The following is a 24378-nucleotide window of genomic DNA, read 5'->3' on the forward strand; positions in this document are numbered from 1 at the left end:
TCGCTGCCCTCTGTCTCCTGCTGCCAGCACAGATGTGCTTGGCCCCTGTTTCGTGGTCTTGCTTGTTCCTAGCTCGCCCTACGGGAGAGGGGCTCAGCAGCTGGCCAACCTGGGTGCATGTCTGTGCCCTAGCTGCAAGGGAGGCTGGGACTGCCCGGATCCACGAGTCTGGGTCCAAGGTGGGAGGCTGACTCTGTCGCTTTCCTCCAAGACTTTTAAGGTAGGGAATTTCTCCAGCCTCGGAAGGAGGGGGTGATCACATGATGGACACCAAAAGAGAATGACAAAAGCCACTGGACCCAGCGACAGAGAAGAAGGTTGGAGGTCACTGATCTCAGCCATGGTGGCATGCAGACCAGATGTTTTCCGCTACCAGGTGGTGGCCCTGGTTCTTAATTCAGGCCCTGGGGAGAGGCCTGGGCCCCCACCCCTCTCCGAGTCTGCTTCTCTGGGCTCCTGTCACTTCTGTGAGCTCCCGACATCCTGCCAATAAATTCCTTTTTGCTTAAGTTAAGCAGTGTTCGTGTCTGCCGGCTGCAGCCAAGCAACGCTAAGTGAAACCACATGGAAACACGGGTCCATGCTGCTGGTAAAACACGAAGGCCGTCTTGATAAGGCCGCAGGCCGCCTGACATCCCCTCTCCAGCATAATTCCCACAGGGAGCCACTGGTATGAGCTGGCTGTGCCTGGCCCAGAGCTTGCTGGGCATGCTCCCATGCCCTACTAACTACTTCCTGGAGAGAAAATTCTATTTCACAGTGCCCACGTTGTCTCCAGTTGGAAGACGGGCCATTCCTTTATGTGCTACCAAGAAGGAAAAAAGTTGCCAATGAAACTATGGCCCAACGTTAAGGTCTATCAATGGTAAACTGCATCTTGACTGAGGGTTTAAGATGTGAAAAAGATGTGTGCGTTAGACAAGGTGAAATACTGTCCTAGCAACAGCGTACTGAGCCCTTCCCACCTCGGCTCTCATGCTAGTGCTTTGCACGTATTAACTCCGTTCATCATTCATTCCACTCAGTCGTTTCTTGAGGTTGAAATACAATTATCCGTATTTTAGAGATGAACACACTGAGGTACAGAAGGGTGAGTTTATTGGCCCAAGGTTACCAGTCCAGTGAGTGGCAGAACTAGAATCCAGAGAAATTCCAAATGTAGGGATTGTGGTCCTAACAAGCAAGGCTACAGCATTCTGCAAGTGAGTGCAACATTTGTGTGTCCGTGCGTGCACAGATGTGTGCATATGGGCCCGTGTGTGCACCTGTGTGTGTGTGTGCACATATGGATGGGTGTGCCTGTGTGTGTGTGCACATGTGTGTGTATTGTTGAGTTCGGGAGTACCATGCTATACGTACATTCCGCACCGTGCTTTGATGGTCCAATACTCTCCTGGTGACTTTTCTGTGTCATCATATAGGCGTCTTTCTAACTGAAGTAGAGACATGCCATGAGGCCTTAGCCATTCTCCTAGTGATGGGCTTTAAAGTTGCTTCCATTTCTGGCTCAGTGTAACAAGACTTTAATAAAAGTCCTTGAAAGGCCTCCAGGAGCCTGTGCGTGAATGTTTCTCTTGGGCAGATAGGAGTGGATTGCTGCATCGTAAGGTATGTGCCTTCTGAAGTTTCATAGATAAGGAAGGTTGGGTAAGTCCCTGCCTCCGAGGGCCCCCAGCCTGTGTCTCGCTCAGTCAACACTGGGTCTCCCAGAGCCCAGCATGGGAACTACCCCGAAGTGCTGCCCAGCGAGTGTGGGGTGAGCTGGACTGAACCAGGGGTCCTTAAGAAGGAGGAGGAAGCACCGACCTGACGGATCCACAGGACAGCCACAAGCCCCGAGATAGACTCCGGGGGGAGGGGAGGCGGGAGTAATGAGGGGCCAGGCCGGGAGTCTACTTTGCTTATGTGGGATGCTCAGGGGTATTATTCGGATTACTAGGAATCTAGACAAGGAGGGAAGAATGCAGGAAAGGTTTCATAAAGAGGCGAGATTCAAGATCAGCCTAGAAGCACGGGGAAGAGTTTGCATGGCTCCAGGGAACGAAATTAGATATTGCAAGAGTGAGATTGTCAGAGCAGTCACAAGTGGAGAGCACAAAGGTGGATTTAAGTTCTGGGTGGTGACAATTCAGGTGTCTGAGGATGTCCGCCCTGCTTGGGGTGAGGCTGACACAGCTTCCCTTCCCTGGCCATGTAGAGATCCCTCCCCTGGTGAACAAAGCCGGAGTCCCCTGCCTGCCCCTCCAGGCTTACAAAGCCCTCAGTGGGCTGAGCGCAGTGCTGCAGGCTTAACCATCCTCCAGAGAAAGAGGGAGTCTCGACAGAGACAAATGAGACGCGACGTCGTCCTCGCTCAGCCACCCAGGAGACCCAGACACCCCTCACGCCCGTGACGAGCTCCCCTCCTCTGCTCCCTCATTATCTCCACCGGGGTGTCCTCAGGCCAAAATAACGCACCCAACCCTTGCCTGTACCTGGGTATCATTATGACGACTCCCACTTGAAATTATTTGTTTTTCTCTATTGATCTTGGTTCGACACTGGAAAAATGTATTCTTTGTGAGACATTCCCAAGGGCTTAATTTGTCCATGTTGGAAGCCTTTTTTAATAGGATTCTGCCCCATTGTTTATTCTGCACACTGAGTTCCGAGAGCTGAGACTCAGCTCTTTTAATAGAAACTCATTACCGGGGTCCCTCTGCATCAGAAAGCTGCTACTGGCGCTGCAAGGACACAAATTAGGAGCCTGCCAAGGGCCTGTCTGATCAGAAGGCCTCTCGGGAGGCAGGGTTGCCACCCAACACCCACCACCCTCCTCCTGTGAGGGACACCTGGAGAGGACAGCCACCAGGCTGGTCAGAGAGCCCACAGGCCTGGAGTCTGCACCTGACCCCATGCACTGGTGACCCCATCCCTGACTAGTCATGGCTTTCAGAAGCTCTTCCTATCTTGAGCGGTCCCTAGGCTCCTAGGGCAGTGTTTCTCAAAGTGTGACCTATGGTACCTTGGGTCAGAATCCCCTGGGGTGCTGATATAAATCCAGGTTTTCAGGTCTCCTCCAGACAGACTCGCCTGCCATATGGCCCACACCTTGGGGGGCCTCTCTGCGTTGGAGGGCCTTCCAGGCCTGGATTCCCAGTGTCATTGAGGTGGGCAATCCCAGTACTGGACCTGGTTCTGTGTGAATTCCAAGCCCCATTTGTTTCTCTTCCTCAGAGGCTGTGTACCCTCTCTATCTTGACCCCATGGCCTCCAAGCATTGATCAGATGTCCCAAACAGCTCCAAGGACTCAGACCCATGGGTCATTCCAGGGCCCCACAGTCGGACCCCTGCACCAGGCAGGCAGTCCAGCCAGCAAATTGCTCTCACTGCCCAGCAAAGTATTTCTTTCATTAGATCAAGTGAGATTGGGCCAGCAGAATGGTACTCATGTGATTTTGATTGACTCAAAGTGCTTTGCCTCACCAGCAAGAATAAATAAATAAATGAAGTTTTGGCCTGGGGCCCCTGTCTGCCTTAGGGCCATCCCTGCCTCCAGACTGATTAAAATAGAAGCATGGAGGATGAAGCCCAGGAATCTGAATTTTTGACAAATGCCCTAAGGAATTCTGACACTCCCCGAGGTTTGGAAATTACTGGAAAATGGTGATAAAGGGAAAGTGAATGGTTTGTAGAGTTCTCAGAACTGGGCTGAAGCCCTGATTTGCAGTTAACCGGCTGGGTGATTATGAGCAATGCTCATCCTCTCTGAGTGTCACTTTGCACTCATAAATATTTTTGTTCCAGGATGGTTTTTAGAGCTCTTTTAGGAGCAAGACAGCCTGCAAATCATACGTATACGAGGCCAGGACCATGCATATGGCCTCCCCAGTTCCCAACCCACCCTAGGGCAGGCATCTAGGCCACAAGGCCTGGAATCATTCAATCAGTCGGTCAACAGATATGTACTGAAACCCTACGATGTGCCAAGCACCATGCTCAGCACGGGGGAGGAGCAAACGGGCGCGGTCCTTTGTCTCCGGAGGGGAAGACAAGTACTGAACAGATGAATGAGAATTCACAACCATTACTGGGTTGCAGCGGTGACTGGTCCCACCCGGGGCCAAGCAGCGTGGCATGGAGAGTGGGGATATCCTCACGCAGCCGTCCGAGGTGGGCAGGGAGGGCTCCTCCAAGGAGGTGATGGTTCCACTGGGATAGGAGGTAGAGCAGGACTTGCCAGGTGAAGGGGAACTTTCTGTACTGCGTTCTGTGTTTCAGAGATGCTTTTTGCTCCCTGTGATAGCTCTTTCTGGAGAGTGAGGAAGGATGATTGATTGATTGGGTGGCTGCGCTGCACACGGTCGACTCGAGCTCGGTGGGCTCGCAGAGGGCAGACAGGCAGACGGTGGCACCACCGGGGCCTGACTGCGTGCCGGCCACTGCCTTGAGTACTGCCCGTGTGAGTCTCCTCAGGGGCCCACAGTGGGTCTGCATGTGGGTTCTCTTTTTATCCCCATTTTAACGGATGAGGAAGAAACTCAGAGTCAGAGAGGTGAAGTAACTTGTCACCTAGGCAAGGTCACTGAGCTTGTAAACGGTAGACCCAGGCCCCGAGCCAGGCAATGTGAGCTCCCATGACCCTAGGCTTAGACCGTGTCTTTAGAACCCACTCTAGGGAATCACCCTTGTCATGTAGATAGCAATCAAACACACTTCCAAGTCACCTAGGACAGAGTTGACTTGAACGCTATAAAACTGCATTTGAGAAGCAAGGAGCCAAAAGGGCTGAAGGGCAACAGAACCTGGGGTCGTGTCCCTACAGCTCCCAGGATGACATCCGGCCCATTCTGCAAGATGAGGAGCTTGGAGCAGGGCCGTGATGTTCCAAACGTGCTCCTCAAGGCTCTGGGCTCCCGCAGACATGCCCCGGGGCTGCCTTGGGTGGGTACAGGCCGTCCACCCCTACCAGGCACCCCCAGATCAACGCTGGGCTCCCCAGAAACAGATGTCAGAAGAGAGTCTCTGTGGCAGTGACAGCCACAGAACAGGGGATCATGGCGGCTTCCTGTTTCTCAGCATCACCCGTAAGCCAGCCCACATTCATGAAGCACATGTCAGGTTATGTGTGGAGGACACAGACCGGTCGAGCCTTGGAGGAGCATCTAGGCCAGCGGAGCGGGCAGCCAGAGTCACTGCCCAGGGTAAGCAAGTGCCATGGGTGACAGGGCAGGTCCTTCCCAGCTTGGGCGGGAGCTCAGGAAAAGGCAGACCCCAAGCTGACATTCGAATCCAGGATTCTCGGCCCTCGGTGCCATGTTTTCTTTCCCCCCTCCCTGCATCAAGTAAATTGACTTAGGCATCAGTAAAATGGCCATTTAATGGAGTAAAAAGCTCCAGGTGCAGTCTGGGGGGGGTGGGGGGGAGAGGGGGTCTCCAGGGACAAAGGCCCAGGGGAGGGCAGGGACCGACTCATCAGACCGAGGCAGATCGGGGCAGGATCTATAGCCAAGCTGGGTTTGAACAAGAGGTGGTGACGGTCATGGCCACGTATGCTGCTAAGGACGGCCGGTGATCAGGGCGTCCCACCTGCCTACCATAGCACAGTCCTCCCGCTAAGGATCGCTAACATTTATCGAGAACCCTGGCAGCCAGGGGTGCCTGGGCTATGCCGCAACAATGAGTAGCTCCAAAGTCTCCGGGGCTTCACACAATGGAGATGTGTTTCTTCCTCACACGGCCTTTGCTGCAGAGCCTGGCAACCCTGCAGGGTGGGTGATGGCGCCCCTTGGCCACACAGCTGACAGCTCCTCCGCCATCCAAAGCCGTTCCGTCGGCAGCATGTGACCTTCTCGGTCACCACTGCTGCAGGAAAGACCGGAGAATGGTGCACTGGCTTTCACAACCAGGTTCAGAAGTGACCAATGTCACTTCTGCTCAAATTCCACTGGCCTGGGGCGCCTGGGTGGCTCAGTCTGTTAAGTGTCTGCCTTCGGCTTGGGTTGTGACCCCAGGATCCTGGGATCAAGCCCCCCATTGGGCTCCTTGCTCGGGGGGGGGTGGCCTGCTTCTCCCTCTCTTGCTCCCCCGCTTGTGCTCTCTCTGTCAAAGAACTAACTAAATAAATAAATTCCACTGGCCTGAACCTGGCACTTGGTCCACTCCACCACAAGGCGGGGTGGGGTGGGAAGGGCTGTCCTCTGTGTAGCTGGAAGGGGGAGAAGCGGTAGCTGGGCAGTAGCAATGTCTACCCCGAACACTGCTTCTCTGCCAGACGTTGATTAAGCGCCTTACCCAGATTATTTCACTGACAACAACCCTCGTTACATGTAGAGAAACTGAGGCACTGAAAGAATGAACAGAAAGTAACCAAAGCCACCCAGCTAGTAAGAAAAGACTAATACTTCAAACCCAGAAGTCTGGGACTTAATCCTCTCTCTACCTCCTCCCAGACTCTCAGAGGTCATCGGTGCAACAGGACTTCAGAGATGGGTCACTTATGATCAGAATGCAGTCCGTCAATTAGCCCAAGAAACGCATCCATGTCCTCTTGGCATTAGATAGATGGGGAGAGAGACACCATGCTTAGTGGCCTGGGACCATCCCCAGCCCGTTGGGATGAGAAGTCACCAGACTAAAATGTTTCCCAAAGAGGGAGGGAGGGAGGCGGCTTGGGAGGGCAAATCTGTCCTGAGTGGCTTCTGATGCTGGGAGAGAGCAAGTGAGCGGGCTTCCTGGGAACCGTGCAGTTCGTTCAAGGGCTCTTCAATCACAGATGCCAAGTGCAGGAAGCTATGAACAGATCATGACTGTGGTCCAATCCGTGCACTGGCGTCTGAGATTTCCATTTCAGGGCAGGGGAAATAATAAGTAACCATTGACTCGCATATCCAGGTTCATTGACTTGAAAGGTCATATATTGATGGACAAAAAGCCAAGGTCAATATTTGATTTTGAGGAACAATAAATCTTGATATCCATGGAAAGAGGCCATCCGTGCAGGTGTTGTTGGGCAGGGACAGGGACACATTCGTGACGGGGTAATCCTGCCTCCTCTGTGTTGGGTTAAGGACGCTTCTGTGCAGAATATTGGGAAGCAGTATGGATGTGGTTAGTGGTATCAAGCTCTGGGGGCCTGCCTATTTTGAAGCAAGTCCACAAAAAAGGGAAGCAGGCACTGTTTTCAGGACTGCCAGAGGGGCCCCCATTCCTTGCCCCTGTCCACACAGATGAAAGGAGATACCCGCCCTAAACTTTCAGCCTGCTCCCCGCTCCTCCACCCTGCCGGTATGTGCGATTTACTTCCCCTCTCGCTGAGACGGGATGTGGGTGCAATTCCCCCCAGCTGCCTTCCACCCCCTTCTCACTCCTTCAGTATCCTCCTCTTCTTCCCCCCTGCCAGCTTGGGTGCATTCCCGCCGACAGGCCTGTCCTTGGAACCAGGATTGAGGCAGACGCCACGTTGATATCTGCCCATCACAGTCCGTGCTCTGGGCCCCTCCCTCCAGCACCCATTCACGGCAGGGCCACCCAGGCTGCCCGCCAGCCCTGCACCACCGGGCATCTCGGCCCCACATGAGTTTGCTTAGGCTAGAAATCTGCCCCCCCTTCCCTACCTCTCTCCATACACCTCTGCCTGGGGAAATCTCACGAATCCTAAAACTCCTCCTCTGACACCATCTCCTTTGCAAAGCCCCCCCCCCCGCCACCTCAGGAGAAAGGGGCTCCTCTGTCTACCCCCATTCTCACTCCATCCCTGGTCTAGCCCTTGCTTCATCCCCTAAGCCGTTTTTTGCCTGAGTGGCCATTGGTCTTCGTTTCCCCGTGATTGAATTCTTGAAGGACAGGCCTGGCCGTTACTTAACTCTGAGTCCCCACTGCCCGACCGCGGCCAACCTTCAGTGTGTTTGCAGAATGGACAGCTGAACAGCAGGAAGGACAAATCCACCAGGAAAGGGTCTCGGCATGGAGCCTGGGCCAGAGCAGGGAGGGGGCGAGGGGGACTGGGAAGGGCCGAGCCCTCTGGCAGGGGAGAGGCCGTGAGCACAGGAGCCTGGTGCCGCAGGGCATCACCCTCCCTGGCTCCTCATCTTCCCAGGCAGAGGCCCTGACGGGATTAATCAAGGCCTGGGTGCGTGGAAATATCAGTCCACTCTGTTCTATTCAAGTTCCCTGGAACTAAATTATGTTGTCAGGATTGGACAGAGCAGGAATGGAAAAGACCAGGCTGGATGACATGGGGCTGTTAAAAGGAGATGAATGAGCCCAGTGGTTTCCATCCAATTTTTCAAGGTTTCCCAAGGCAAGTCTGACAAAAAATACCACCTTATAATTTCCAGGCACCCTGCACGGTCCCCTCCACAGACTCATTTTTTAATTTCTGCCCGTCAGATTAGAAGGACAAGGGATCCTTCTTTCTGTCTTGCAAATGGGGCAATGGAGGAACTGGGGTGAGGGAAGCACTCTGACCAGGGTCAAGGGCAGGCCAAGGTCAGGGCCTCAGTCGGCCGGCCACACCATCAGCAGGAGGACGCAGAACTCTGGGTTCAAAGTGTAGTGCCCTCTCCGTCACCCCACCTGCTCAGCTTTCTCTGCAAAATGGACCTGGCCAGACCCATCTGTCAGGGCTGCTACAAGGGATCAGGGTGAAAATGCACCTGAAAGCACTTTTAACTGGAACCGTGCTGTCTGTTCATTCATTCATTCATTCAGCCAGGGTTTACAGAGTCCCTACCATGTACCAAGCCATGCTAGCTCCTCTTACTTAATGTCCACATTCATAAAGATGGAGAAAGAGCCTGAGAACTGGAGATGGATACAGCTGGGTTTACTATCTGCCCTGCCACTTGGTAGCTGTGTGATATTGGGTCAGACGTGAAACTTCTCTGATCCTCTTCACAAGGTAACTGTCAGGACAGGTCCCTTAAAAATAAGACAGCACCCAGCACAATCCTCTACGGGGAGCAAGCCATAAATAAGAACTATTGAGTCTGACAGTGTCCTGCCCTGAAGAAGCAGGTGACTCCAACCTCTCTGCAGGAGGGGACTTCCTGCAAAGCCGACGCGTGCGCCTGGCTTCCGGGGCCGGCAGCGTGCTGCAGTTGGGCACCGCCCCCCCCAGCCCAGTGGTGAGTGAGCCTCAGCTGTAAACAAAGGACTAATTAAATTAGCATAAATGATTTTATGTAAATTAAAGACCCACGTTACGGCCGTTTATTGGTAGCAGCATCAAATCTTGCTGCCGCACACACTTGTTTAAAATTAATGTGCATAAATGCTCCAAATATCATATTATTAATAATGATAATAATGGTGATAAGGACGATAAGAAGCACGAGGCTCCTGGCCGGCTCCAGAAGCTAGGCAGGGAGTGTGCTGAGGGCCACGCTCCTCAGGGAGGCAGCCGGCTCACACAGCTCCTTCCTAGCCTCCCAGCTCTCACTCACGGTGCCATTTGGGAGTCTTCTTCTGGGTTCAGCTAACCTCCAGCCTCTTCAAATTCTGTGCATCTTTCAAGGCCTTGCTCAAGGCCACTTCTCTATGAATGAGCCCACCCCACCTGAGCTACAGAGATATCTCCTTCCTTTCAATTTTTGAAGCAACTTCTCCCCGAAAATCTTTCCATCTATTATCTCCTCGGACTCCCCTGAGATCTGTCAGGTGGGTGGCAGGTATATTTACGATTCCCATTTGGTAGGTAGGCTAATAGAAATCAGAGAATAGAAGCTACCCAAGGTAACGTAGCTAGGACATTATAAAGCGGGACTACACTGCCTGTGACTCATACATAGATCACTGACGTGCCTGGCTAAGAGGCAGGCATGAAGCAGGTAATTAATGAGTATTTGTTAGGAAGGGCAATGGGAATGAACGAATGAGGGAATAGAAAGTGTGTGGGGTGAGGTCTTTGTAATCTCTCAGTATAATAACGGCCTCCCCTTTATTGCCACCCATCCAAGAGTCAATCCATCAATGCACCTGTAAGTGTTTGAGGGACTGACCATACGTCAATCAGTACCCCTGACACTAAGCCCAAATACAGGCCCACCCATGTTGCTCAAGGGAAGACGTACCAAGGCTTTCTCCAGCTCACAGAGCATCTTCCTGAGAATTTTAGGAAGGCATCCCACCCCCCAACACGAGCAGGCCGGGCAGCCGAGCTAGAGTGTGCTTCATCCTTTCGGGTGGCCAGGAGCCAACCCACATAACCACGTGCTAAATCCAGGTCCTGGATTTAGCAAGGACTTGAGAAGGTTAAGGGATAGGACCCCACTGCCTCCCCAAGAGTTCCGTGGCACTTTTTCTTCTCATGATTCCTTAAGCAGGGACTGCCTGTCTACAAGGGTATGCTTGTGTGTGCGTGTGTTCCGCTAGACTGTGAGATAGATGCTCAAGGACCAGGTATCAAGGCTTGTGGAACAAATGCTGGTTTGTCATCATACATAGAATCCGGGGGCCCGTGAACTCGGATGGAAAGAACGACAAGCTTCAATTACAAATGAATGCAACAAAGCACAGCCATATTTGCAATAATGTCTGAGATGTTTATCACCAGTAAAAATCACAGGTCTTTTCCTATTCCATTAAAGTTGTTGCAGATGTTTCAAAATATTGAATACAATGGGGGTCAGCAAACTTTTTTCTGTAAAGGTCCAGGTCATAAATATTTTAGGTATTGCGGGCCATGTATTCTCTGTTACGACAATTGCTCTGCAGTCTTAGACAATAGGAAAATCAATGGGTGGGGTTGAGTTCCAAAGAAACTTTATTTACAAAAACAAGTGGTGGGCCAGATGATAGTTTGCTGAGCCCTGATATGTGCAAGGCATTACTTTAGAGTTGCCATAGTTATTAGAATCTTGTTATTTAATGCCTTAATAAAGAAGCAACTAAATCATTCTATTAGACTTCTGTAGTATTTTGAAAAACTGCATTTCAGTATCTTTGGTTGCCCTTATGAGCCTATGTATTTTGTTTTATGCATTTAAAAATTGATTCTGAGACGGAATGCATAGACTCCACCAGTCTACCAGGTCCCTGACCTGCTGGATGCGAAGAACCTTTGTCGTTTCATTTCTCTCAGCTTCAGTTTTCCCCCTGCAGAGTGGCAAGGCTTATAATAGTAATATCCATGCCAGAGGGTTTTTGTAAGAATTCAATGCAGTTTTGAATGTAGAACTATCTTGTTAACTAGAAAGTACCATAGAAATTTAAGATGCGAACATTTTCATTTCTCTAGTGGTGCCTACTACAGCCCTTGGCATACAGTAGGTACCAAATAAATGTTTGTTGCAGTCAAGTTAGTTGAGCCAAGAGCCTGGCATCCCTCCCTCCAGAAGGCTCCTTGAGCAATATGGGACAAAAGGGATGGAGAATCCTGGCAGCTCTGAGTGTTATTTCACAATTGTCTATGCAGAATTCCTACCCATCACATCTATTTAGAAATTGCACTGGGGACGCAAACAGGAAGGGGGCGAGATGGTGAGTTTTGAGCTGAGACTTCCTGCTGATGCGGCAGGTTTTAAGAGCACAACTTGCGCAGTTTGTGAAAGCACATGAACCTTGAAATAGAAATATGGACCTCTTAATTCATCTCTCCGTTATTTGATAAAGTATAAAGTAAATGAACGCAGAACATTTTCCCTTTAATTACACAAGGAGAAATGGGTGGGGGTGCGTGGTGGGAGGAGAAGAGGATCCATGGCCAGAGGCCACGGGGAAACACTGTGCTTCCAAAGCAATTGCATTGCATGGAGGCTGCTTTGGGGCTTCTCTGAGATTTCAGGGGTGGGGAAAGAGGCTGAAGCTAGGGGTCACGATCAGATCCACCCCAGTGCCAAGTGCCTTCCAAGTGGAATTCTGAGATAGGCACTGGGGCAGGGGATCTCTGCCCTCAAAGGGCTTACGGTTCAGTGGAGAAAACAAATCTGAAATGCACAAAGCATCCGTCATGATTGCCGTATGGTTAAGAACCGTGCATTCCTGAGCAGCGGGACCTGGCTTCTCAGCCTCACTGTGCGGTTACCACCGATGTGCACCAAATAGTTCCAGTTCTACCCCTGGGGAGCTGACACCTAGCCTGGAGATGGGAAATGCAAATAAACCGCCAGAATAAATATGTCCGACATCGAGCCTCGGGTCTAAACCGTTCCTCATCACTCTCTGGATTCTTCTGCTATCCATCCCCTTCATATTGCCGCAGCTGGTTGAGCCGGCAAGCGCGAGCCCCAGGCACAACCGACCTGCGTGCGGGTAGTTCAGAGTCAGGGTGTCACGCTATTCAATTGCGTAAAGTTGGAATTGTTCCTTCCAGGTTGCTAAGAACCCATATGTTACTCAATTTGATTATGAGTTGTTAAATTAAAACCATCCAGGATCACAAGAGGATAACCGAGTGTTAGAAGATCAGGTTTGGTTAGGGGCTGCATTGTGTCCCTCCGCAAATATATAAGTGGAGTCCTCACCCCAAATACCTAAGAACGCAACCTTATATGGAAAGGGAGTCACCACAGATGTAATTAGTTAAGATGAGGTCATACTGGAAGTAGGCACGCCCCTGATGCAACATAACTGGTGTCCTTCTTTAAAAGGGGAAGTTTAGTACGTGGGCACGTGGAAAACGCCACACGAAGATGACGGCCGAGATTCGGGGGATGGGTCTGCAGCCAAGAAGCGCCAAAGGTTGCCGGCTTGCTTGCCACTGGATGCTCTCAGGGAGGCATGGAGCAGACTCTCCCTCACAGCCTCAGAAGGAATCAGCTTTGCCCATACCTTGTTCTTGGACTTCTAGCCTCTTTCTTCTAGAAAGAATTAATCTCTGTTTCTGCTCTGTGGTATTTTGTTACGGCAGCTGTAGCAAACGAATATAGGGTTCTAATTTGGCTTTCCAGCAACTGAGCGACCAGCATGAATGACCTCTCGGGGCCTGTGCTAGAGAAGCAACAGGAGGCAGTGGTTGGGAGTGTGTGGGGCGGGAGCCCACCTGCCCGGCCTTGCATCCCTGCCAGTTCCTAGCTGGGAGATCTAGGACAGGATCCCGAACCTCTCTGCACCTCAGTGTCCTGCCCGATAACAGGACAGGAAAGACTAGATGGTCTCTAGGTGGCCTCCCATTCTAATACTTGACAAGTCCAATGCATGAACCTTTAAAAAATCATGAAGAGTTAGCAAGAGAGGTCATTGCTGCAATATTAGGGCCATCCTAACGGGACCCCGAGAAGAAACGGTCCCGTGGCTGAGGATGCAAAATGGAGCACAACAGGCAGAGCCAGAAGGTGTTTTTGCTGACATGGCCAATTTCTCTGGTAGGGAGGGTGTTTTTGAACCACTCAAGTTAACGGGGCCCTCATTGAGCGGAAAGCCCAGGGCAGGCGAGCACAGCTCCCAGTTTGGGGCCGTCAGGATGCTGTGGGAAGGAGCACCGTTGCCACTGAAAGCCAAAGACAGATGGTCTCTTGACTGACCCCGTGGTGATGAGTACAACCAACCCCTCTGAGCCCACTTTGACCATTCAAAGTGTCTTCTTGCCCCGTGAACTTCTGTTATGGACCAATAGCCCAGATTAAATACTTCGTTATTCTAAATACTCAGAGTCCGTCCTGAAATCAAGAAGTGGCTTAGATTGCAGGCCCTGCAAGCGCCCGGGAGTATCCCCCTCCTCTGACTGCTCTCCAGGGGGGTCTCCAGCTCCCTCCTGCAGCTCCCTGGCAGACTGGACGGCCACAGATAATGAACACCTTCGTGGGTTTCTTGCAATATTTACCGCTAACTCATGGAAGGGCTTGTTGAGACAGATTCTTCATGTTGCGTTGGGAGAATGGTGTGTTCCTATTTCTCTATAGGGGGAAAAAAGGTAAGGGAAAAAGAAAACAGAAGTGAATCCCGGCAATAACACAACCTGCACAGCAAAAATGCCGGCTGTTCCTGGCATGAACCTGCAAGATCCCTTAGCTGCCTGGTGTCCGGCCCCAGACCGAACGCCGTATGGGCAGCCGAATAGACAGAGAGCCATTCGGGCTTCCTTGGTACATTCCTACCCAAGCAATGCTTAGGCCGTGATCGGCCAAGAACAGCAGAAAGCTGATGGTCCCAGGGAGGGCAGGCATCCTGTAAAGGACCAGCCAATTCACAAATAGTGACTGTGTGATCACAAGACATCGGGCAGGACGTTTGGCTCCGCCGGCCCTCTGCACATGGGTATGGGTTGCGCATTGTTTCGGGGGTTGGGTACCTGACTGGCACCCTAGAGATCATAAACCCAGTTTTGGGGGAATAAATAACAGATTGGGCACCCGTTCCATGCCAGACACTGTTATGGAAGCTGGGGACCCAGCCGTAGATGCGTAAATACAACAGCCAGTGACTAACTCGTGCTCTCTGGAGCTCCGGTCCTAGCAGAGCGAGGGTGGGAAGTGACAGTGCGATCTGCAGAGCTCACAGAACTGTTGTGAGGACTCTAGCTTACCGTGTGCCTTGCAAGGTCACTGTCCCTCTTCTGGGCTTCAGTTGGCTCACCTGCCAATGGGAGCAACGAGGCCGGCGTTCTCCTGAAAGGACACTGGTGGTTTCCTATCCAGGCTCCATTCTGCAACTAGCTCTGTGACTGAGGGCAAGTCGCTTCACCTGTCAGTGCCACAGATACTTTCCCAGGAGTGTTGGGGAAACAAGTGGGTTAGTGTAGGTCGATGGCTTTGCACGATGCCCAGCAATGGCCACACTCAGCAAGCATTAGTATCAGTATCCGAAGAGCACAGAGCCAAGCGAGCATCACTCCTTCAGTCCACTGCCTGGTCCTTAAAAGGCTTCCTTCTCCCGAAGAGAAGTATTTGGGTACCGCTCGCCCTTCCCCTGACCTGACGTAAGTCACCTGTCCCTCCACACCCCTTTGCCACACTTCCTGCCGCAGGGAGCAGCCAGCCTTGGGAACTGCTTCCTGAAAGAGGCATTATGACCGTGGGTGACAGCTTCCTCTGGGGTCCACCTGGCCTCGTCCAATCCGGGCTCTGCCACTGAAGAGCTGTGTGACCTTGGGCCAGTTGTTTAGTGGCTCTGGAAGGCTAACAAGGGCGGCTACCTCACAGGGCTAGTGGCAGGAGTGAGGTGGTGAGGCAGGGCTCAGGGTGTGTCGCAAAGAAAAGGGCCAATGCCTGTCAGCAATGGTGATAATTAGCTCCTGACAAAACCCGCAGCAGAGAAGAGAAGAGATGTGTTGCTCCCTGACATGACTGAGTGCTCTGTCCCACTCCAGGAAGAAGACAGCCAACCCCTGGGGCAGTCTGACGAGCATTTTCATTAACAACCTGAATAAGGACATGGAAGGCCAGCTTATCAAATTTGAGTCTGACATGAATTTGAAAGGAAGGATAAATGAATCAAATAAAAGTCTGATCCAAAAATCTTTCAACAGGTAGGAATGATAAGTGGTAGCCAACCAGATGGAACTGAACAGAAGAGTCTAAGCCCTGTGCTTGATTCCCCCCAAAGCTGACTGCACATGCTTAATAACGGACACAAGATTTAACAGCAGCAAAGCTTAGGACAGTGTAGAGTTCTAACCAAGAGTGAGTTTAGAAAAGTCGACAGTGTGGCATGGCTATAAAAAAAAAGTTATTGCTAACATAGACCACATTAATAAATGTATGGAGTCTACAGTAAGGGAGGTGAGAGTCTCCTACCCTAAAAAATCAAAACTCGATTTCTGTTTTAGAGACAATTTGTTAAGAAATATACTGATAGGACCAGAAACCAGACACCAGGGGTCTTAAAATCCCGTGAAACAGGATTTATTCACAAAGAAACAGAGTTCATTAGGGAGTGCTCTCAGGAACCACCCCTGTGAGGGAGTGGAGCGAGTGTGTTTGGGCAGAGGGAGAACTGTGTTTGCTGCAGTTGCCGTGATAGTCTCAGCAAAGCCTCTGCTGCTGGGTTGGCCCTTCCGAGTGCCTGGATGGGGAATATATACCCCATATCAATCAACCAGCGGATGTGGGCTGCTCTGGGAGAGGAGCCATGGTAGCTCCTTTCGGCCAAGGGCAGTTCCTGGGGAGGGACTTGTGTGGGGCTGGGGAACAGCACTGCCAGCAGCCGTGGGAGTGAGTGCTCCACCCCGGGGCAGGCTCCGGACAGTGTATCACACCATCCACTATAGTCCACCCCCTTGAGATGTGCACAGCCACCCGTTTTACATAACCCCACCTTGGAGCCGCTTCTCCTATCTCCTGGATCCTGGTGTTCTCTTTTCCTGGGGGAACTTGGGTAGGAGGAAGTTAAGTGGGACACACTGTAGACACCACTCCTGCAGGTGGTACCTGTAATCTCCCTCCCCCGCTACCGATTCTAGATTCCCTTCACTAGCACCTAGCGCCTATGCTGGACTCTGCGGCTTATCTGGTTTCGTGGACCAGACGCTCATCCCCGAAGGGTCTGAAGCCTGGTTGCCATACCCTTCCCAGGCCTCTCTGTGTCCCGGGGACTTCTTCACAGGGACTGTGCTTCTCAGTTTACCATCAAGATGGGGCAGGCGAGAACGAGAGGCTCCCCAGCGCCTTGATGCCAAACGTACTCTTCCCGCCCTTTGTCTGGTACAGCAACGTCGTTACTTCCTCCCAATGATCAAAGTCCCTTAGCCCTACTAAGATAGTGACTCTGCCCCCTGTGGACTCATCTCTCAGCATAAATAAGCAGCCCAAAGAGACTGGGTGACACCAGGGCCCGAAGATTAATGTGACTTCCTGTGTCCCCTAGTGGAAGCATTTCCCCTCTAGAAACCAGGATTTCTAGGTCCACAGAGCCTAGTGCTGTGGTGACAGGAGGCACAGAGTCCCCAGGTGGGTCCCTGGGAGTTACAATAAGCAGTTATTCACCCCCATTCATTCTACTACTGGAAACATAGCGTCTTTAAGAGGTCATTGATTTAGGGTCCATGCTACACCCTGGAGGATGTCCCACGCTCACAGGCATCATCTCTGAACTGGCACCTCAGCTGCACTTTCAAAGGCTGTTCCATCCCTCTAACAGGTGGCTGTATCTGGGGATGCAATATGTGATAAATTCAAAGGACCTTACAGTCTTCCACCCACTGCCATACCTCCTTTGCTGTAAAGGGATTCTCTTGAATCATGGGATCCAATGTTATATGGGATCCTGGGTTGATGGATCAAATACTTCACGAGCCATCAGATGTAGTGCAAGCTGAGGTCCAGCAGGTGCGAAAGGTAAACCTACATCTAGAATTTATGTCAGTTTCAATCAAAATGAATCATTTCTCCTTCCAGAGTGAAAGGGGTTCCATGTAACCACCTCACCATCACGTGGTCAGTGGATCTCCTTGACGGACGGTGCCATGTCGGTGTGTCAGCATTTGTCTCTGTCACTGGCAGGGCAGGCATTGGACAATGGGAGTATCTTTGATGAATAGTGAGCCCATGCTATGGGTTCCACACGTAGCCTCTAATCCTTGCCCCCACGGTTTCCCTGTTCATGAATTCATCCATGCCAGCACAGGGAAGGTCAGTGACAGAGGCTAGCTGACACCATGACATCAACTATCTGAGTCATTCTGTCTACTCCGTGAGTCCTCCAGGGTGTTTGTGCTCTAATGCGTGGCGATATGTGATACAAAGGTCTTCGTGCTCCATGACCACTCCCATAGTTTCGTCCACATGCTTCTTCCGTGGACCTTCTTATCACTTCTTATCTTTCTCCTTTCAGGGTCATGGCCAAAAGCTCAGTTATTCATTGTTTCCTGTGAAGCCACTTACAATCTACCTTAGGTCATTTCTCTTTCTTTAAAAAACTGGTGGCCAATGACTGCCTGGGGCTCTCCCCACTGGGAGGCTTTCCCCTCTCCACTGGTTTTCGGGGTCACCCCTGAGTGGGACTATAGTGTAGCAGTGGTTCATTTCTACCTTGTGCCTATATTTCATGTCAGCACATCCATGAGCAGAGCTTGGTTTTTTCCTACTTCATCAGTTAGTCTTAAGGGACCTCACCCACAGAGCCACAAGTGGGAGCTGAACAGCAGTGGTAGGCGACATGGGATCTTGCATCTCCTTCATGGGTAGTTTACTGGTGTCATCTGGTTCCATCATGCCTGATCCCAGGTGGACCACTTCCAAATTACAACAATCTTGATGTTTGTGTATGAACCCAGATCATGCTGAACAATGTTGGTTTCGCAGTTGTTTCAGGTCTCACAGTCAAGGGCAGCATTTGTATCAGTGCCCGCAGCATGCTAAGGGCTCTGTTTTAAATGTCTAATTCTCCACGGCAGATGACATGGCCTTGTTCCAAAACCCTAAGGGTGTACAGGGTAATCTTCTTTTTGGAACTCGCCATAAACCCCACATATTTCCTTTCCTGCCACAAATACCTGCAATCCCTCAGAGTCTGCCCCGTCGCGTGGCTCACACAGCAGGGCTGCTTGCCCAGCTAACGGGATCTGCTACAGCACTCTTGCCCACAAAGTTAGGGGTCTTCCATGGCACTCAATAAATGGGTTGGAACAGTTTTCCCAAGTGTGGAGTATACTGCCTCCAGTGTCCAAAGAGACCCACTAGGTGTTGTGCTTCCTTCTTGGCAGTGGAAGCTTTGAGATGCGGTAATTTGCCTTGACTTTGGAAGAGAGTTCTGGCATGCCCCAGAACATCCAATGGCTAACGACCTCACTGATGATGGTGGCACCCCAAATCTCTGTAGGTTTAGCTCCCACTCCCTGGCGCACGTGTCTCACCGAGACGCCACCTGCCTTGCTTTTCTTGCTCAGCCAGTGTGACTGACATGATTTCATCAGTTCCACGGGTCAGTGAGATGTTATACCTCTTGCCTAGACAGTTCAAGGTCTTTGGGACTATATTATGATAGAGGACAGGAGCATTGACTAACCTGGTGAAAGACCTTCCATATGTGCAGTTTTCCAGCCCCGGGGGAGTGTGAACGGCTCTGGCCCTCTCTGCGGAAGGAATCTTGGGCACGCGCTGTGCAGAGCTCGGCTCTGTCTTTCTCTGAGCCCACTCTCATCCACCAACATCCATCTCATTTTCGGAGGCTCCAGCAGTTGAATCAAATGGTAAAAAGGTGGGAACCACCACTGCTCTTTCTCTAGGACTAAAGGAAGCACTAATCTCTGCCATCTCCCACCCGGAACGCAATATTGTTCTTCCCTTTGCATCTTAACTGTGGGTAGGGAGGGAAGAGTTTCAGAGGCCTGCCCTTGGCCTTTCCCACCAGGATACCTTGTGGGACATGGGGTGACACTTCCCCAACATGGCTCAGTGGATGCTGTGGACCCCTGTGAGTCAGATCTGTGCCTGAAGGGTACGTACAACTTGACCGCAGACACACGCACTCTAGCGGTGGCCACGGTGACTTCAGAGCCGTGTGTATCAGCGCCAACCCTGGGCACTTGACGTTCCTCAGGATACAAGCCCTACAAGGACCAGGGTAGTTGTCAGGGGACCCCAGTTGCTGTGGTGAGGCGGGGGCCTTCCTTATGGGAACCTAGCCTCTTCTTTAGTCAGTAGATTCTGAGCCTGCAAATTGGCTCAGATTCAGAAACTGGATAAGAGATCATGGGGGGTTTTTTGTGTTTTTTTTTTTTTGCCTTTGTTTTTGTTAAAACTGGGACAGTGGCTTTTAGCCTCCTGACCGTCCGTCTTTGATTTTTTTTTTCATAAATTGAGCAAATATTCTTCTTAGCTGCCTAGAGGGCAAGGTGACCAACGTATTCCAGTTTGAGCAGGACTTTCTTGGTTTTAGCATTGAAAGTTCCCTATCCCAGAAACCCCCTCAGTCCTGAACAAAGAAGCACAGCTGGTTACCCTCCCCCAGGGCCTCAGCCATCCATCTGCAGGTCAGGCTCCCCGCAATGGTGGTGCCCACCTGGCCCCTGACAGGTAAGCTCCATCACCTGCCTCTGCCCTTTCCTAGGATCCCAACTGCTAGCAGGGAGCCCAGGTTTGTGACATCTGACATCGTCTCGGGCCATGCCTCGTCCCTAGACAACACACCCAACGGATTGCTCCCTGCGGCTTGTCCCTCCTCACCAGCACAGCTGACACTGCTTTGGCAAGTGGCCGGTCATGCAGGCCCTGCCGTGGAACACAGCCAGTTGGTAGGTTTTCCAGCCACTCTAGCATGCTCACTCCTCAGAGCTGTGGATCCCCTCTCCCGCCATCTGCCTTTGCAGTTCTGACATTTCTCCTTTACACAGTGTGGGCCGTATCTTCTTCCAAGCGTGGAAGGGCTGCACGAGCCGCGTGTTAGCACCATCTTCCAAGGTCCTTGTCAGGGTGTGAAATCCTCTACAAGGGAGAGTCTTCCATACTGATAAATTCACTCATCCAGCTTTGCATTCCATCCCCCACTGGGCACCCCCAGTGTGCCACGCATGCCCCCCTGGGTCCTGCCAGCGCGTGTGAGGGGTCCCATCCCTCCTTTGGCACTGACCTCCTTTCCTCTCCTAGAAAGCTCCTACTTCGCTAGCTGATTTGCATAGTGACCTGGACCCAGTGACGGGTCCAGTGTCCCAGAGGGCGATGAAGGTGGATTCTGAGTGGACAGAGGTCATGTCTGCGTCCTCTGCCAGCGAGGAGGGGGCAGCGCTAGACTTCGTGTCAGGGAGAGGGCCACTTCGGCAGGCCGGGGGCTCAGCAGGTCTGGGGTTCAAAGGTCTCAAGTTATTGACCCAGATACTCTCAGTCCCAGTCTAAGATTCCATTCCTTCCCAAGCAGGACGGTGACCTTGGCATAGCCAGCTCACTCGGGGTGAGAATTCAGAATGTCCTCTTCTCTGAGCTCCACTTACAATTGAACCTCAGCTTTTTCATCTCCAGCTGAGAGAGAAGTGAACCTCTTTCTGTGTAACCAGGGAAGCCCACTGACTACCACCACATGGGGCCTTCAATTGGTAATTAATCACCCACAGCCTTTTATCGGTTTTTGGGATCCAAGGATTGCACTCAGCACGAGCCATACAATCCCATTGTCTTTATAATTACTAATTTCCTCAATCTTCTCACCCTCCTGGAATATGCAACCTGCCCTGCGTTCCCTTCCACCAGGATCCCATCCCAGTTTCTCCAGCAGGACGGAAGTCCTAAGAATTGCACCACCGTCCTCCCAGGCTGGGAGCTCGCACGCAGCCTGGCACCCGCCACCAGGGATAGCGTGCTCATTGCCCACTGGCCAGCAGGGATCCCACTCCACAGCCCCATTGGGAGTCTCTCCCTCAGCCCACTCCTACTTCCGATCTCCGCTCGGGTTCCCTGAGACGACTCTACCACAGAGACTGGCGTGCAGGCAATGACTGGGGAGGAGTCCTGGATCAACTCCTAGGCGGACTGGAAAATACCGGATTGGGCAGAGGGAGAGGTCGAACTTCATGCCGTGTAGCAGAGCCTGAGACCAGCCCACAGGGGTTCTAGAGCTGAACATGACTCTTCCGAAGTGCATCTGTGAGTCATTGGTCGTGGCTGTCCCTGGGAAGGGCAACACTTGGGGCAGGCCAGTCCTTTCTGTCCGGGGCAATGCCCGAGGAAGGACTCAGCGGCAAGCCGGCAGCAGGCAGCAGCCTCGGCTTTGGGAGAATGCGCTCCTCGGTCCTAAAGGAGAGTCCGGGCGCCGCCCCTCTGCACCCACCACACAAGCCAGCCAAGGAAAAGCGAAAGGGACAAAAGCCCGGCAAGAGAAGATTCCAGGGATGTGATGTTGTTGCTCAGGGCTCTGAAAGGCTGCCCTGTGCTCCGGGAAGCAGGCTTGCTCTGTGAGGCTTCATGGGCCGGCCCGTCAACAGGGGTGATAATTACAAGATGAACTTTGCCTCCATCAGGGGAAGACCTTGGACGCTTCTGACTCTTCGGAGGTAGGGTGGGGCCAACTCTGGGAGTACTGAGCTCCTGGTCTCTAAGGTAGGCAAGCAGCGACGATCCCACCGACTGGGGAAGCTTGCTGCAGAAGAGATTAAGCATCGGAGTGAGACAAAATCCAGCCATCTTTACGAGCACTTCATTCCAATCTTGACCTTTGGAGACTCGGGGACAATTACTTCCTAAAGAGCACAGCAAATAAATTTTGAGCAGCTCTGCACTGAAGCACCCGCAGCCATGCCCCTCCTCCAAGTCCTGTTTTATTTTAGGGTTCCAAGGGAGACGCTGGATGGGTCTGAAGAGGGAGACAACAGGGTGGGTGGATCTGATGCCTGTGTGGGGAGCTGCGGCGTCCATGGTGATGCGGGCCATCCTCCAGAAGGAACCCTGCGCGTTCGCGGCGCCAAGCCTCCCGGCTGTCACCGCGTGCCCCTCCAGCTGGAACGTGCATCCGCCAGCTCTGTGCCCAAAAGGGGGCACGTCCCTCTGTGTGTACACAGACACGCACACAAGCTCTTCCCAACACAAATATATATTTAAGATTTACTGTTCTGGAAAACCTAGTGAATAATGTAAATGATGAAAGCCTGCGTCTGGCAGAAAATATTGTTCAGGCTGCCTCATTGAAATTCAGTCTCTCATGCACACTTGGTAATACACACGCTGTATGAATTATGGATTCCGGGCTTTATCTCTCACACGACACATGAATGTTTGATAAAGATTGTTTCCAATATTATATTTTGTCAAAATGCTCGTCTAAAATTCAGTCAAAAATGCTTTCCGGTAATTATGCGCTGACTTCACAGGGAGCAGAGAAGGGGAGGTAGAGAGTGCCCCCTTGGTGGGGTCATTGCTGTGTGCATGCGTGTGGGGGTGTGTGGGGGTGCGTGTGTGCACACGCGCGTGTGGCTTTTTTCACCTGGGCGTTTTTGCTAAAGGGGAGAAGGGAGACTGACGGTGTAGGCGCTGAAATTCCTTATTCCTCCTGCACACCCTCATTACAGAACAGTTACAATAAGGTCTCCCCTTCGCCTTGCAAACACTTGGTTGTTGCTTCGTGCCTCAGATATATTTGAACTCACTGCTGGCTCATCGTCAACATGGCCTTAGTCTGGCCTCCCAGCAGCTTGTGTTCACGAGAACGTCCAGCTAATCTCTCCAACGCATGTTCTGGAGCCCTTCACTCGTCAGCTGCACGCTTTACCTTCCTTCAGGGGCTCTTTACGGCAGAGATGGCAAATCCCTGGCACCCAGACTGCCAGCTCTACTCCTGAGACACAGCAGGCATCACCAGTGATCATGTCACCCCTCCAAATGCCACCTCAGAATCCTTCTTAACACATGGCTCAGGCAACCACCATCAATCAGATGATGAGTATAATTTGTCATTTGTCATCGCTGTCCTGCAAGGTAAAGTTCAGCTTTTGGAGCGTGGCTGTTTATGACCTTACCACAAACTCTCTTCCAATGTCATCTCCTGCTATTCCTGCCCCACCATCTCCAAGTTCTCTAGTCCCTACATTATGCCTCTGTTCCTGCTTTACCATCATCCCCCTATCTCCTGGGCAAACTCCTACTCATACGTCAAGACCTCTGTGAAGCCTTCTTTCCCTCCCCCAGGTATGGAGACTGTCCTCTGTGATTTCAGGGCACTCTCTCTATTTATCTCTTTCCAGCTATCATAGAGTGTGACACCCCCAGGAAAGTTTACTAATGGAATAAAGATGCTGCCAAACCCAGTCACCAGGGGTGACTTAGCAGGCGCGTGGTGAGTCACAGTGCAAAGGAAGTAAGTTCCGTGTTCACACATGGCCCTGATTTTCCTGGAGCTACAGCACAGAAGATGGGACGTTCATAACACAGATACTAGAAAGATGTCCCCTTACCTGCCCCAGCCTTGAGGAAACCGCTATGCATTCGGTAGCCATGGATTTCGGAGAAAACAAGACAGGTGAGCATCAGTGACGGTACGAGAACTGACCCCATCGTTGTCACAGAAATGTTCCTTTTTTCTGTGGGGGCCGGCCCCCCAAGAGCCTTGATGCTTCCCTTCCCCTCTGTACTCACTACCCACCAGGAATGGGAAGTCCACAACCCAGACAATCTTTGAATCTCTCCACTTCTCCCCATCCCCGCAGCCCCACAGTGCGCAGACTGCCCCCAACTGTGCTCAGGAAGGCTGGAACAGCCCCCGTGGTCTCCCTGCCTCCTTCATGCCTCCTCCAGTGCATTCTCCACCCACAGCCAGCGTGAGCTTTCTAAACCCGAGTCTGGTCACCTTGCACCCTGCAAAGAACCATTCGATGTTTCTCCATTTCTCTCAGGCTAAAGCCCAAACTTCCTTCTGTGGCTTGAAGGGAAAGATTAGTATTCGTAATATGGAATGATGGGTAAGGTCTGGGCATCCCCCCATCAATGCAGGGAAACAGCCACAACACCCAATGGCTGAGGATTAGCTGAAAATGAGCCAGAGCCGAAGGCCGGGGACCAGGTCCTGTCCTGACCAGGTTCTGCCCCACATATCCCCCCTCC

This window comes from Ailuropoda melanoleuca, chromosome 6 (assembly GCF_002007445.2).
Source record: "Ailuropoda melanoleuca isolate Jingjing chromosome 6, ASM200744v2, whole genome shotgun sequence".
In the NCBI taxonomy this organism is placed as follows: Eukaryota; Metazoa; Chordata; class Mammalia; order Carnivora; family Ursidae; genus Ailuropoda; species Ailuropoda melanoleuca.